Source organism: Stigmatopora argus, chromosome 17 (assembly GCF_051989625.1).
Source record: "Stigmatopora argus isolate UIUO_Sarg chromosome 17, RoL_Sarg_1.0, whole genome shotgun sequence".
NCBI lineage: Eukaryota > Metazoa > Chordata > Actinopteri > Syngnathiformes > Syngnathidae > Stigmatopora > Stigmatopora argus.
Window position 1 is genome coordinate 8,681,054 of NC_135403.1, and position 15,775 is coordinate 8,696,828.

The following is a 15,775-nucleotide window of genomic DNA, read 5'->3' on the forward strand; positions in this document are numbered from 1 at the left end:
TGCGAAATGTGTTTTCTAATATGGACATAGTGTAAAAAAAAAAATCACATTTTGATAACATGTGACCAAGACGCCACTGAAAATTGATCAGTAGTAAGATCAACAATGTGATTGTCATTGGGAAGGGCCCACTTGTTTCACTGAGTACTTCGGCATTTTGAAAAAAGAACCAAAAGTCACAGAAAGATGTCCTTGCAGATTTCCAGAGAACACTTTGTGATTGTTGTCATTCAATTCTTTGTTGTTGTGCAAAAAGTACTAAAAGTAAAACCGCCAAAGCTCAACATGGTATTAAGTTCACGTATAAGTACTTTTTGGTTCACCCTGACATTTCAGCCAAGAGCAAAATATTCCAAACTTTTTATGAGTTATATAAAAGGTAAAGGCATACATTATCAAATTAACATGTGTTTGCCCATGCACTGCTTTGCTAAACCTGCCGGGGCACATTTGCAGCAAAGCAGCACAGAGAAGGATTATATCCTTCGCCAAGTATTAACCTCTACCAACCTCTTTTCAAAATCAAGGTCCAATTTGCCTTTAAAAATACCTCTTCTCTTTACAATGAGAAAGCGTACAACTAATCCTGGAAGCTATTTCGTCAAGTGGAATGATTAGCCTTCTGTCCAGGCCGTGATTGGCCATTTAATCTCCCATGTCTGTCACAACGCGGCGCCGTGTTGCCATGTCGGCTGAGTTTGAAACGTGTGCCGCACCAGGAGTGAGAGAGGAGGTGCCGGTCCTCGTGAAAGGACAGCACAGAGGTTAGTGGTCAGGCTGCTGCACTCTGCCACCTTGGATTAAGGTTCATTTGATTAGGGAAATGTGCTCCGCAGCATAGCTGAATGACAATTAAGGTTAATGAAGGAGAAAGTGAGGAAAGAATGCAGAAAAAAAAGACTAGTGGGTCCAAGCCTGCAGTATTTTCACTTTTATGTAAACAAAACGTTATACCGAATACTTTTATTGGCGGTGATATCGTCAAAGATAAAATGTGACAAAGTGATTTGATTCACTTAGCTCTTGGGCAGCAGAGCAGGCGACAAAATGGTCAAGTGGAGTCATTTCTCTCCCTCTAGCACAACAAATTAAATATGATTTGAGACATGTGAAGGTGACCCCTGTCAACGGGCGAGTCTTCAGCAGATTGCTTTCTTTGTCTAATCTCTCCCACTTCTAATCTGTCTCACTATAAACAGCTGTGACAGGCTGATCATTAATTAATATTGCAGCAACAAATTTGAGACAGTGATCGAGCCAAGACGCCAGTCTTCCCGAAAAAAAAAAAAAAAATTAATAAACACCCAAATCTCAGAGGGAGAAGGTGTGAACGACACATGCGGGAGGACTTCATTACCAGCGTAGGTAGCGTTGCAACCACAGCATGTGGACAGCGATGGCAGCAGATCAACACTGTTTGACAGCAGCCACGGTACACTATCCCCCCAGGATCAGTTATGATTAACACCCTCGTGTTGTGGTGCAAATAGCCTGACAAACTATTTGGAGATGTCCATTTTCACTCTCAGCTAGGATAAAGTACAAATGCATATGTTATTGCTATGTGGTGATGTAAAGGGTTTTTATTGCTGGTTTGCAGTCCCAATTTCTCCCTCAAAAAGATAATGAACTTCCACTTGCGACTGACGCTGTAAGAGCTGCAAAAGCAGAGGCGGTCCTGACAAATATGGCGCCTAGGGCGTACAACCCTTTCGCCTCCAAATCTAAATTTAGATTGAATCTAAAGAGCGGCTTTTCTGGCCTTTTGTGATGCATGGTCAACAACACCATGAGAATTTTGTTACAATAACAGAAGAAGAAAAAAAACGTTTGCCTTGTTTTAAACTGAATGCAGTGACACTTTACTGGCTGCTAATGCCAATAATTTGACATCGCAAAAAAAATCACGATAACTTGTTTCATACCCACCTAAATCCAGCCTTAGATAGCGCGTATGTTTTAATCAGTTCACTTGTTGAACGATGGCTTTATGTCTATGATATTTCTTAGTGAAAAGCGCAGGTGAATACTGTAAAAAGAAATAGGTTAATTCCACGGAAGAGCACAAATAAATGGAAAACTTTGTTCCATTATAACATTGTCACATTATAACATGAATGCTATTTTTAGCCTGTGACAGAATTCATTCAGCTTCCCACTCCAAGGTACCACAAACCAAAAGGTCGTAAAAACAAAGCATGTGTTCATCTGCGTTAAAGAAAATAGGGCCATTAAAATTATGTTAAATAGGTTCATTAAAGTTAATTAGTCATGAACGCATGAAGTTAACAGCCCTAATCAAAGCTAATTTTTTGTCTCTGACCTCTATAATTAGAAAGGGGACTAATAATGTGGTGTGAACAGTATATCTATAAAATTTCATAGAACCGTTTCTCACGCAGTTTGCCAAATGTGAAATCCTCCTTCGTTCTAGATTGTTTATTGGCCTTTCCACACACCACTTCACTTATCAGTTGTTTTTCAAGGGGCAAACTTGCGTATAAATGTGAAATTACTGAATAAAAATCCAAATTATGAATGTGAAATTACTTAGTAAAAATCCAAATTATATTAAGTACATTTTTTTTACTAAATATAACCTTAGCTGCATAAAATTAAAACTATTAAACATTTGCAATCAAGTAATACTAAGAGACATATTCAATATTCTTTTTTTCTTCTGAAAATGCAAAGCACAAAACTGCAATTAGAAAAACTAGACATCAAGTTTAACACATCACCCCAAAAATATAACAAAAATCTGATTCAAATTATAGTTATACATTTCAATTGAAAATATAGCAAATGTAATACCTTAACCTTGTATATACAATGTTTTTAATCACAGTTGCATGGTAGTAGCAAAATAAGTACGTAAGCACAAAACTAAACGTTCACAAATAAACGTGTATAATTTAGCTTTTTTTTAATATATATTTCTCATCAGCATGAGGGAACAAATAAAATTTAAAAAAGGGGGGGTATAGTAGTCGAAATGTGTGTGTGAATTCACCAAACAATCTGTATAGGAGCACATTGCAAATAGAAAGATTAGCATCATCCTCAACTTACAAGAAGTATGGAAAAGTAATGTACTAGCCTGCAGTATTTAAAGGAAATCCTTTAACAAGAGAGAATCAAAATGATTGGTCAGCTCAGTTGTATATGATGAGAAACATCCCTGTGATGGGTTCCAAAGACCCTTCGCTCACCCTAAGATGTGCCATACTAAATCTTCATTGTTTGAGAATGCCCTCCACTCCTTCTTTTCCGCCTGTCTCTGCATGCTGGAGCATGGCAAGAGTCAATTCTCAGGAACCCCCTTCACTCCATTAAAAGCATAACCAAGTTGATTACAATTTCACAGGCGCTCAGGTGGCAAATGATGACTGATAAATCATGACTATTGGGCCTGTGTGGCTGGTATGTTTATCTCTAGTAGTCAGGCAGGGGAGAGGTCTGGCCTATTAATGATTTTCCATCCTACAGCCATAGACCTTCGTCTTACACACTGCATCGTGTTTGCCAAATCACATTGTTGGTGACAGCAATAAACTAATATACTACTATACAATATGAGGACTGATGGGAGTTGCCGTATTGTTTAAAAATGCAAGTATCCACATTTGAGCCAAATAATATTACCACTTTTGCCAATTTGCCACCGCTTAAGTTCATTATAGCCTACTATAATTCAAGTAACCACGTGGTAATGTCGTGTAGAATCAAGTTTAATGTAAGTCAAATATTACTAAAAGGCTGCAATTGGCTGGTAACCCAATCAGGGAATACCTTAAATGGCTGAATATAACTGAAAAGCATTCATTCATATTTTTTTCCCCCTCAACCACTTACATGATAAAAGGGATTCCAATGTCACAATATGTCTGAATTAATTGGAATTTTATGACTTTTATGCTGCTCAATCAGCAAGAAAATCATAGTAGGAAAAAATGATATTGTTTAAACGCCTATGTCACATCAGGGAATACATTACGGAATTCTATTCTTTAATTAGTGTGTAAAAACAATAAATAGTGAGACCTTAAATATGATTTCCATATTCAAGCATCAACCATTTCCCTTTGAAAAATTGCCATACTTTACAATGTCCGCATTGTTGCTGACATGCCAAAAAAAAGAAATACATTATGCCTTTAAAATGAGTACATTACGTTTTTCCTCAGGAAAAGAAATACACCAACCATGCAAAACCCAAAACATCTGTTACCGCTGTCCTGCTTTGCAAAACTAGATTTAGCCTCACTAGGGATGATGAAATGGTAGACTGGGGAATACAGTGCACTGAATGTAAGAATACAAGTACGTAGGTGTGTTGCTGAGGTGGGGGTAAAATCCGGGTTGGCATGGAGTAGATGAGGGCCAAGCTATGGGAGGGTGAGAGGGGTGAGGATGGATGGACTGCGGTGAAGGGAGGAAAAAAAAAGAGGGAAATCTCAGCGGAACAAAAGACCTTCAGGATTAATTAGGCGTCAGATTGATTTCAGGGCACTGTATGGAGGCTGGGGGGGATATGGAGAGATATGGAAAGGCAGCAGAGAGAAACTTTAGCATTCTGGGAAGGCCTCGTGTCCCCCAGTCCTCATATTTCAGGCTGCTTGCCCGTGAGTATACAAAAGATAGCTAGTTAGTTACCTGTGCAGTGGCTAGAACTTATGCCTAATAAATGGTGCATCTCATTTTACATCTCTGTGCAGTTTTAGATGAGCCTCTTGGGTATTAGTAAGAGGGACAGACATATCATTTTTTATGCTCTTAAAATGAGTAATATTTGCTCAATATGAAAGGAATACAATTGCAGCCATTTTATTAATGCAGAATTTTGCGAATGTAAATTCCAAATATGAGGGAAAAGATATCTAAAATGGAACCAGTTGACTCTCTTGTTTAATAATGACAAAGGCGACTATCACTGTAAACACTGCTTTCATTCAAAGCATTTCTTTGGGAGCTACTTCACACAAAATATATTAATCAAATGTTCTAAGACAAGATCAAATGCAAGAGGCATTTGTCTTGATTGCGTTTTACTGTTTTGTATTGCAACAATGTTACAGAAATACTGCAAGGCAGCAATGTTTTAGAGGAAAATCCTTTCACAATGGAAACCTTGACAATGCTCCAACATGTGGTTGCCGTCTCAACAGGTGAGAATGCAAAAGTGACTTTTGGGTGACACCTGACTGTCTTGGTTTCATTCATATTGAATGCACTTGTGCGTTTCCATGTGCACGCAAATTTGGCTACAGAATACTGCTGCTCTGGAAGTGTGGAATTAAATACCATGTCAATTTTGCATTTTTGCCTAAGATTGTTGTCGTATAAACATGGCCATAAAGTCCCATTTTATTCAAACATCAACATTATCCTCCACGATAGAGCGAGTGGCTTGTAGTCATCCTGTATATCGTTAAGAAACAAACTGTGTTCCATGTACATATTGACTTTTTCGCTGTGCCTCTGCTCTGTCTTCTACCTTCTCTCAATCATCTCAAAATTTAAGAGGTGGACTTTTTCAGTTGCCTGTTACTGCTGTCTTTGTTGTTATTGTCACACCAGATAATGTTTCTTTGATGACACGTCTTCCCCTCCAGTGCAGAAAGTGCTGAACTCTGCATGCAGATGACAGTGTTGCCAAGAAAGAGTTGTACAAATGACACTTATGATAGGTTGACATAAAGACGTATGCCAACAGAGCAAAGGCATTTGTTACAATCAATCTAGCAAGCTGTCGATTGAACTTAGACACAGAAGATTTTGGTAAATATTAAAAGTGCAGGGGCAAGGTTTCTCCCCCTTCATTCAAATGGCATTCTACACTATTTCAAATATTAGTCCTTAAGCTGTGAAGTGTATAATACATTGCGCGGTGCCATTTCTGAGTGGGGCTTGACAATGGGAATGATCACCTTTGACGGAGAATGTTTTTTAGAAGGCTTATTCATCAGCAAAGAAAAGAGCAAGGCTAGTTTCTGTAAAGGCCAGCTATAAACTTGTAGCTTTTATCAGCAGGATAAACATATCTTTGTTGTTAGGGAAGGGGGGATCTTACATCTCCCAAATGTCAGCTCAACAGCACTGCTTGGAGTTTGACAATCTGTATTTAGTTTGTCCTGGGGGTTGAAAGGTTGTGGTGTTGCGTCTCAAATCTCCCTGGAATCAAACTGGTGAACATGTGTTTGAAATGGTTCTAAAATGTAAGGTCGAAGATTGGGAAAGGCAAGGTTTGCAGGTTCTGTCTATCTTACCCTGTCAAGTCGGAACAAAATCAGACATTGTGCATTTGCAACACAATACCAATGTTTTATTGGATTAGATTAGATTAGATTTTTGGCCACAAAGACACAAAGTGGAGAGGCTGATAGAAAAATTGACTGGCCACAGTGAATTAAAAAAAAAACATAATATTGTATAGTATTTGCACTTGAAGATATGAAATTGAAGTTTCAGGACTGAAATTCTCTGTGGGGACACAAACTATATTATTTGACTGATAAAAGTTAGAAGACACACCATGCCATTATATGTCTTTTATTAAAAAAAAAAACTGCAACCTGGTTATAACAGCCGGAAGGTCTGTTTTTTTTATACCACACTTCCAGAGCAATACTTTTTCTGTATATTTATCATTCCATATCCTATATATGGACTACACATAACATTTCCATTGTGGATTTGGTTTAAGAATATGAATGAAACTCAACTACAACGCAAAAAAATGAAAACAGACATCTAGGAAAGCACCATACTGAAGATTGCGCTCTCCCTCCCCGATGAATCACATCATGTATATGTTAGTGCAAACTATCTGTTATGTAATACATATTAATTAAGTCGTTAGAAGTGGTTTCAGTCTACTAGTGGAAACTGGGTGGAATTTCCTCAGTGACCCTTTTATTTCCCATCACCTCGACCCGGCTTCTGTTCTCCGTGCCTGCCTGTTTTACTTCTCATTTTCTTTCCTCTCTTCTCCCCTAAGGATAGGGTCATGTTATCTTTTCAGGGGGGATTCTTTTTCTTCTGGCCTTTGGTGCATAATGTATGAAGCCTCTGGTGTGTATTTTATACTGTCTGACATTATTAAGTCTTTCAGTTATATCGTTGCTTTCATCTTCCCCATGGTGGTTAGTCAAAGGGATTTATGTTTAAATCAACCATTTTTCATCACATTGTTTATTGTGCCAAGATACTTAACCAAAGCAGAATCCTATTAAAATGCTTTCAAATATTATCTTTAATAGAAAATCCAATTTTAAAATCTTCCAAATGGCATTTTTAAAAATCCTGGCTTTTACTCATGCTCGTATTGAACTGCATCTAGTATGTTTAAAATGAATTTAATGTGATGGAAAATGTATTCATTAGTTAACATGATTGCTGAGGTAGATTTAGTTTATGGACATATCTTTGATATGTTGTATCTCAAGTTTTCTGTTTTGTTTTTTGCCTTTTTTAAATAAGTTTCGTGATTTAGCACAATGTCTAATTTGCTCTACTTGTAGCTGTCATGTTTAATTATTATAAAACCATGCATTTAGCTATGCAGTCTAATTTGCAGTGCGTGTACAGACAAATCAGATTAGGTTCATCATCACAATGATGCCTATTCGTTTTGAGTTGGGGGTTTTTTCCCTCATGCCTGATCTGAAAGATTTGCGTTTTTAAAACATGGCAAGCAAGCATCAGTAAGAGCTTAGTTAAATGTGCTTTGTAGATATTCTGTCATCTGTTTGAGTGAACCCTCTTGGGCTGATGGACCTGGCAAAGGTTTATGTAGAAGCTTACCAAATACACTGCTACAGATCTGATAGTGACTCTTTGTTGTGTTTGGCTGCACTTGTTGGATGTTTTGATTGTATCACTAGAATTTTGATTGATGATGATTTCCACAGTTAGTCATGCATAACATTTGCGTTATAGGGTCGTGAGCCACATAGTCTGTTTTTGGCTTTTGTTTTGGGGCTTTAATTTCCCAAATTAATGTTTGGGTTCCAGCTTAAAAGCTGCACAGGTTTTGAGCAGACGTAACTAGTCGAGCGACATATGAAGTTAGTTGGTAAAGTTGGATTTTGTGTGTCTGTGAGCGTACGTATGTGTCTATTGCCAGGCTTTTATTAAAAGGGATTATTTTTTCTTTTACTTTTGTGAAAGCTTGTCTGTTTCTGCAAGTATTTTGCCCTGACAATAAGAAAAGTTCACATTATTATGGATTGATTACTTCCCTATGAAAAAAAAGTGATGTGATGTGATGCACCATTGATTATATGCTGTATGAAGTAACTGTGTATCGTATCCAGATTTTGGCCACTCTCGACTGAGTACGATTAATGGCAGACTTTCTTGTTATATAAAACGGTCCTTTGACACTATTATTTGGTCTATGGTGTACTAAGAGTCGATTTATTGGGTGGGATGCTACAATCACAAAGTGGGTCCACCAGAGTGCAATTTATTGGATGCATTGGTCTCCTGAGTCAACCACCCATCCAGGAAGGTCTTTTTTTATTTTTGAGCTATCAAAAGCTCCCCAGGACTAAATATTTGTGTGTTTGGTGTTTAGATTATCAGAACAGAACACACCGCGCAGTGCAAGCAAAACTTTTAAATGCTAGACGTGATCATCTTTGTGGGCGGACTGTAACTGATCTTTTGATATTTTTAAAATCCTTATATGTACCAGAGCAAAGTGTCATGTGCAATTGCACTTTAGTGAGTTCATCATGCCTTGAGGCTCAAGGTTTGAATGTATTGACCTGTGGAAGGAAGAAATAACGATCCCATGCTATATTTAATGCCTTCATTGGAAAGTCAAGACCTTGGTTTGCGGATGGAGGTATCGTTCTTGTAGTCGCTCATCCTTGATTTTGATCCTTATCTCATATACCGGGCTTTATGTCCTGTTTCCAGCCTTTTAAAGCTAATGAGGAATCTCTGCTTGAGCTCCACTTTACTTATAGAAGCCTGTGGTGTATTTTTCCACCTGCACACTGCTCCTCTCTGGCATGCACGAATGGTGTGTCTCAAGATCAGGTATGTAGTTTAAAAGGCAAATACCTCTTACGGTGACAGCCACATGGGGCAGCCCAGTAGTTGGATGTGACTCATAGGGTCCCGTTGTGAAAGAAAAGGCAAAGTGACCATCAGGCCAGACAGATAACTGATACGGATAAGTTAATATAGAATTCACCAGAGACTTGATTTTTTGCAGAAGAAAAAAATGTTGTTACCGAAATTCTTTGGACTGTAAGTCGCTCCAGCTAAACAATACACAATGAAGAGTAAAACTGTAATGCATATGTCCAGATTGGAATAAAAGTCCCATTATTTTATTGGAATCCAAGAACAACATGCGTTAAAGTAACAATAATAAACTGGAGAACAACTGACTTATATGGCATTCATTAACATACCGTATTTTCACGACTATAAGGCGCACTGCATTATAAGGCGCACCCTCAACGAATGACACATTTTAATTTTTTTTCCATATATAAAGCACACTGGATTATAAGGCGCCCTGTCTATTTTTGAGAAAATTTAAGACTTAAGTGCGCCTTATAGTCGTGAAAATACGGTAACTTTTTTTCAGATAATTATAGCCTAAAAAACATAACAGGCTGTCGGTGATCAGAGAGAAAAAAATCATACATAAGTCGCAGGGGAGTATTAGTCGATGGCCCACCCACACATGACTTAGAGTCAGGAAAATGCATTAATCAATTTAAGTCAGACTCATAAAATGTGCTTAAAACCCTTTAGTCTGACATTGCTCAGCCCATTAAAAGTTGAATTTATATCTTCAAAGTATTTTCTTGGAAACTTTTCACATATTTTCACCTCCAAAAATACTGAAAGTATTAAAATGTTGGCGTTTTGTGTCATTATAGCTCGATCTCTGCTCATAGTCAGGTCAATCATTTGAAGAAACACGAAACCACATATGGGCTGACAGCAGCATGATAGTTAGGAGAATGAAATTTATGCACGTAACCTGAATGACTTGCCAATGTAAGCATCGTCAGTGTCGTCATTGCTCTATTGACATCAATGTGATAACAAGAGGACTAAGCTAAGGATCGTGTGACACAGATCAAGAGGCTAGCAAAAGAATAAAGGGAAATGAACAACATGCGTTAACAGGGAGAACAAATGAGGGGAATAATTCAAATTGCAGGAAGACTGCCTTTACATTTTCAAACGCCACCGAGGCCAAAGCTTCCAACTGAATGCATATAATTTTCAAAAGCGCCGTGCTCGGCGTCACTCGTCAGATGCCGTATGGTAAAAAAAAGCTAGCCTCACCGCTGGTGGGGAGTGAAGATATCCAAGAAGAGGGCAGACACTATTAAAACTCAGCAGAATGAATTGTTAAATACATCTATAAAGAAATATAAGACACGGCCTCATTTTTATGCTGCCTCGGCCCTCTGCAGGCAGGTGATAAGAGAGGGAATTTGTCGGGTTAAAGTATGTGTGTGTGTGTGTGTGTGTGTGCACGTGGGTGTGTGTGTGTGTGTGAGGCAGGGAATCAAATCCACATAAATGGCATAACATACCTTACGTGCTCATCAACATGGTGACTTCAGTATTACGTGCTTACCTTTAACAGCGCTACAAAGTGCAATGTAGTAAGCGTATGGAGAATGTAATGAGGCTTTAAAATATTACTTGTGGAGGGGGAAAAAAAAACCTCAATTCTTCAATCATTTCCCCCTTGAGGCCATAAAGCTAAACAATATATTAAAGGGTTTTTTCACTGGTGGAACACGCACAAAGGCACATATCAGCGTGCCTGACTTTTAGGTCAAGATGTAGTTGAGAATTTTTCCCCAGTGACATTTTGTGTTTCTGGTATAATATTGAGTAGGAAGCAGGAGGATTGTTATGACATTCAACTCTACATTGGCGATCTTTGTTAAAATGTGTATTTTACTAGTTAGAGTAGCAGGGTTGAGAAAATTTGGTTTTAGAAATGTGTAACTATGGCTGAGCTTATTAATGTGACTATTATGCATCCTTTAATTGATAAGATAATTAGGGAATCATATCTACAATATTAGCAGTCTCAATAAATACAGTTTAAGTAGCATACCATTCTGTCAAATATTAAAGCTAAGAAACAAAGGTTCTGTAAAGCCAACTTGAATTTGAAGTTTGAATGTTGTGTAAAAACTGTGAATGTTTTTTTTATTTGGGTGTTTCTCTCATTATTTTTAACTTCTTTCTAACTTTTATAACTGAGCTGTTTGTGTTGTTATATTCTTTTGATTGAATTAGGTTTTATTTTCTCTGGTTACTCGTTACTCCTTGTTTGATTTCTCATTTCAGTTTTGTTCTTGTTAGCCTTGCCATTTGCGTCCGCCAATCAGCTCCCTCCATACTCGGTCTTTTGTTGTTATCTTGTCATTTTGTCTGTATTTAGCTCCCGCTTTCTTTCAATCTTCTTTGGTCCAAGGTAACTTGTTACGTTGTCTTTGTCATCACATTGTCTTCAATGTTGTCTTGCTTTACTTCATATTTCTGTGATTCATAATTCAAAATTCAGTGGGCCGCAGTAGTTTTTTGCTTAATTTTCTAAATACAAAACCACATTACTGCCACTTTTTTTTAAAGTCCAAACCTTGTTGAAAAGCCCAAATTAGGTGCAACTCAGGTCCTAATAACTTCTAACATTCAGCATTTATTTTATATAGGATCGTACTACTTGGTGTCTAACAAAATGTGTCCGCTGAGTAGGAGCTATTTGTCATTGTGTGTGAAATAATCTTGCCAACACGCAATATTTCTGCCTTGACAAATGAAGATTATGAATACGGGCCCTAACGCACTTGTGTCGATGAAAGTGTTTCCCCCATAAATCTCCTTTAGTGCAGCCAAAGCAGTTACTAAATAAATCCCGCTGCTTGTTTTCTCCATCCTGAGGAGGCCCAAAGGGAACACTTGTTAAATTGTTCAGAACTAATGCGGCAAAGACACCAGGTGGGGTGACTCACACGATGGCCGCTGTAGTCGTTTCAGCACTGATGAAGAAAGCTGTGATGTTGCTCATCAGTTAAGCAAAAATATATTTTGAATTTAAATTTTAACACGTAGCTATGGGAGCGTGTTACACGTAGCGTAATGCTCCACCAAGGGGAAGATGGGCAGTCAGCCAGGCACACAATGCCACTCACAGTTGGTGGCAGGTTGCTGTGACACTATCTGTCTGTGGAGCGCGATCCTTGGCCTCGTTTTTCTACCACATTAGGCCCTGGGTGAAGGTGGAACTCAACTGCCCTTGAGGTGTTATGTGGGACTGTACAGGAAAATAAAGAGGATGTACAAACACATCTATTCACAGACAAATGACAAAAAAAAGCTTGACATTGATTTTGCATTATATAAACAGATACAGCACACTGTAGTAGTGAAAAAACAACCTAATTCTTGGGTCTAGGGTCCTTCAGGGTCACTGTTAATGTCCTATTCCAAGCATGTCCTATCCTCATGGATTATAGTTTTCCATCATAGTGACGGAGATCTTTCGGCAGGGGGTGGTAGAGATCAAGGTTGTACGTCTGCTGGAAACCCCTCAGTTTCCTTTCCGGTTCTTTCAGTGTATATTTTTGTCCTTAGTTTTAAAGCAGTGCTGCAGTTGGTTTACACCAGTACTTTTTGTTTAATATTGCAATTTATGTATTGTTTTTTAAATGCAATTAAAACTAAAATAAATGCAAAAAAATTAATTCACCTTAACTGAATTAGGCGGTACCCGGACTTTTCGTCGAACGGACAATTCGTCGCTACTTTAAAAAGAGATTTAATATTAAGGCAGGGGTGGGCAATTAATTTCACAAAGGGAATTAACCTGTGGCTATAATCTTACATATTTACATGTTTATTGTTGTTTATTGTATTTATTGTTGTTTGAATAGGAAACTACGTTCATTGCAGAAAAGCCGACATTAAACAACATTCATTAATCAGCATTTCATAGGAAAGAGACCGAATTATTGCTTCCCTCAATCATTGTTTTACTGGTCAGTCAGCACCATGGACAGAGGTCACATCACCATTGCAAACGTGTCTGGGCAAAAAAATAGCGCATTTCACTAAGTATACTTTGAAGTTTACTTGTCCTGATCAAAGTAGCTAGTGTGATTGACTCTGGTGGAGCAATTGAACGCAGCATTTGCGAGAGGCTTAGGTATCAACATTAGACGGCTATATTAACATTTACAGAGCCCTGTGTGCCAATGTCGCCCTGACATGTTTGCAAAGTTGATGTGACCTCTGTCCATGGTGCTGACTGACGAGTAAAACAATGATTTAGGGAAGCAATAATTCGGTCTATTTCCTATGTAATGCTGATTAATGAATGATGTTTAATTTCGGCCTTTCTCCAATGAACGTAGTTTCCTATTCAAACAACAATAAATGAACAAACCAATGGTGATAAACACATGGCCTTCATGTTGTAGTAGCAACTCTGGTCAGTTTGTTGTGCTGTCCGTTGAAGAATCTGCCAGTATTGAATAGACAAAATTCCACAGAAAAGCTTAGACAAGTCAGTGTGTGAGGTTAACTCATATTCTGCCATTGACGGCAATAGGCGTCCAATCCATTTTCATTGGGCGATTGGCAGTTAAAGAGCCCATTCATTCACTGCGCTTGTCAACAGTACATTTCAACCAGAGGTTCCGCTTTAAATGGATTGGTCGTCTGGCAACTGCATTTGAACTGCACTTGAGATTGAGTTAGATTTATTGGATAAAGGGACTATACAAATTAATGAACATATACATGTAAAATGTAAGATTATAGCCACAGGTTAATTCCCTTTGTGAAATTAATTGCCCACCCCTACCTTAATATTAAACTTCTTTTTAAAGTACATTCTTAGTCCGGTCACGGAATTAGGCACCTCAAATGCCTAAATTATTACTTGCGGCAATGTTTTCAAAAACAAAAACATTTCAGTCAAGTGACTTTGTTCTTCACTTCAATCATCGTCTCCTAAAAGGTGTAAGATGAAAGTTATTTCAAAATGAATAGATGTGAAATGAGAATTTGAACAAAAATATTAGGAAAAAGAAGAGTGGAACAGCTAGGCTACGAACCGGGATTTCTTTTTTCCACGTTTGCGCTCCGGGTCTTTTGGAGCGGCCACTTTCTCTAACCTCTGTTATATCATCAATAAAAACGCCTCTAAAGGCCATATAGGACTTGACTCAGAGTTCAGACTGTGACAGACAGCAGCTGACGCGGCCAAGCCAAGCAGGATTCCGTAGGATTTAATTGCATGTCACGTTCAGGTACAAGAAAATGGCAGGCATTTCTTTCACATATTGTGGAATGGATGCAGTCAAAACCGAACACCCAGAAAATTCTTTAACTGCATTTCTCAATACAATACCCATAAATCAGGTCATACAACTCAGTAACATGTATTTATCATAGGGAATGTTTCAAATCCTGTAGTAAAATCTTGCACTATTGAGGAACAGAAACACAAAATTCCAGTTTAGGACTTTTCAAGATACCTATACAGTAAATAGCCATGCCAACCCCTCAACGGTGAGCCGCTTAACTGCACTCTGTTGAGTACATTTTGCCAAGACTTGCATCTCACATACTTGTAGACACTCCTTTGAATCTTACTTGACTACTAATTAAGGGCTTAGCTATCAAGCAGTGGTCACGGCAACTGTGGAGTGTAAATGGATCCCTGGGACATGCCAACAGATTGGCAGCAAAGTGAGTCTTTTGGACACATTAAGCTCTTGCTTGCTAGCAGGACTTCATGATATGCCACAAGCAGAGAGTGAAAGAGATTATGGGAACGGGGGGAAAACGAGAAACAGGGATAGCGACTGAATTGAGTCAAATACATTTTTAGACTGTTGGGGTTTGGGCAATGTGGGATGGGGGGGATTTGGAGCTGTCACTGTCTTTGAATATGTTTATATTTTCAAACTTGGCATACTGTACTTGTAAGGACTGGTGAGTGTGCAAGTGTACAAATGTAGAGAGAGAAAAGGTCATCAAATACTAAAGAAAATCTACTTAAATACACCATGGTGTTCCCAACTTGTTAAACTTGATGCTGGTTTGCGCTGAAATGTGTGCAGTCGTTTGGTCGCCGGTCTTTTGGTCGCCGGTCTTTTGGTCGCCAGTCTTTTGGTCACCGGTCTTTTGGTCGCCGGTCTTTTGGTCGCCGGTCTTTTGGTCGCCGGTCTTTTGGTCGTCGGTCTTTTGGTCGCCCGGACCCAAACAACGGGCGACCAAAAGACCGGCGACAAAACAAGGTAAAACAACACGGTCTACGCATCAATAAAAGCCAACAATGGCCCTGAGCAGTTTCACTGAGCGGACATGTGAGTGTATAAGAGTTTGTATGTACATGCGTTGTCCCTTTAAGAAGCTACGTCAGTCAGAGTCTTAACAAGTTCTCCAACAAAACACAATAAAAGTCCGGGAAATTTTGAGCTTTTCTTTAGCCTAATAATTAATAGGGCATTAAGTATGACTAAATAATAATTCTCAGTTTGTATTTAGGGAATTTGAGCAACAATTTAAATGGTAATTATCAATAACCTTCCGGGCGACCAAAAGACCGGCGACCAAACGACCGAGTACCGCGCAGAAAGAGCATTATAGAGGAATATAATGTTAGTTGGTCGCATCTGGTGTTACTTTTGGCGGAGCTAAACATTGTGTATTTAAAAATGTAAACTTTTCGACATGTGTATTCGAAGAGGTTTTTTTTTTGTTC

The 15,775-nt window shown here is 38.5% G+C and overlaps 1 protein-coding gene across 2 annotated transcripts in view; it reads left to right on the forward strand.

Moving 5' to 3' along the window:
* The window catches only part of adarb2 (adenosine deaminase RNA specific B2 (inactive)), a 149,257-nt gene that overhangs the window by 111,182 nt on the left and 22,300 nt on the right, over positions 1-15,775 (forward strand). The gene's annotated exons all lie outside the window — the stretch shown is intronic.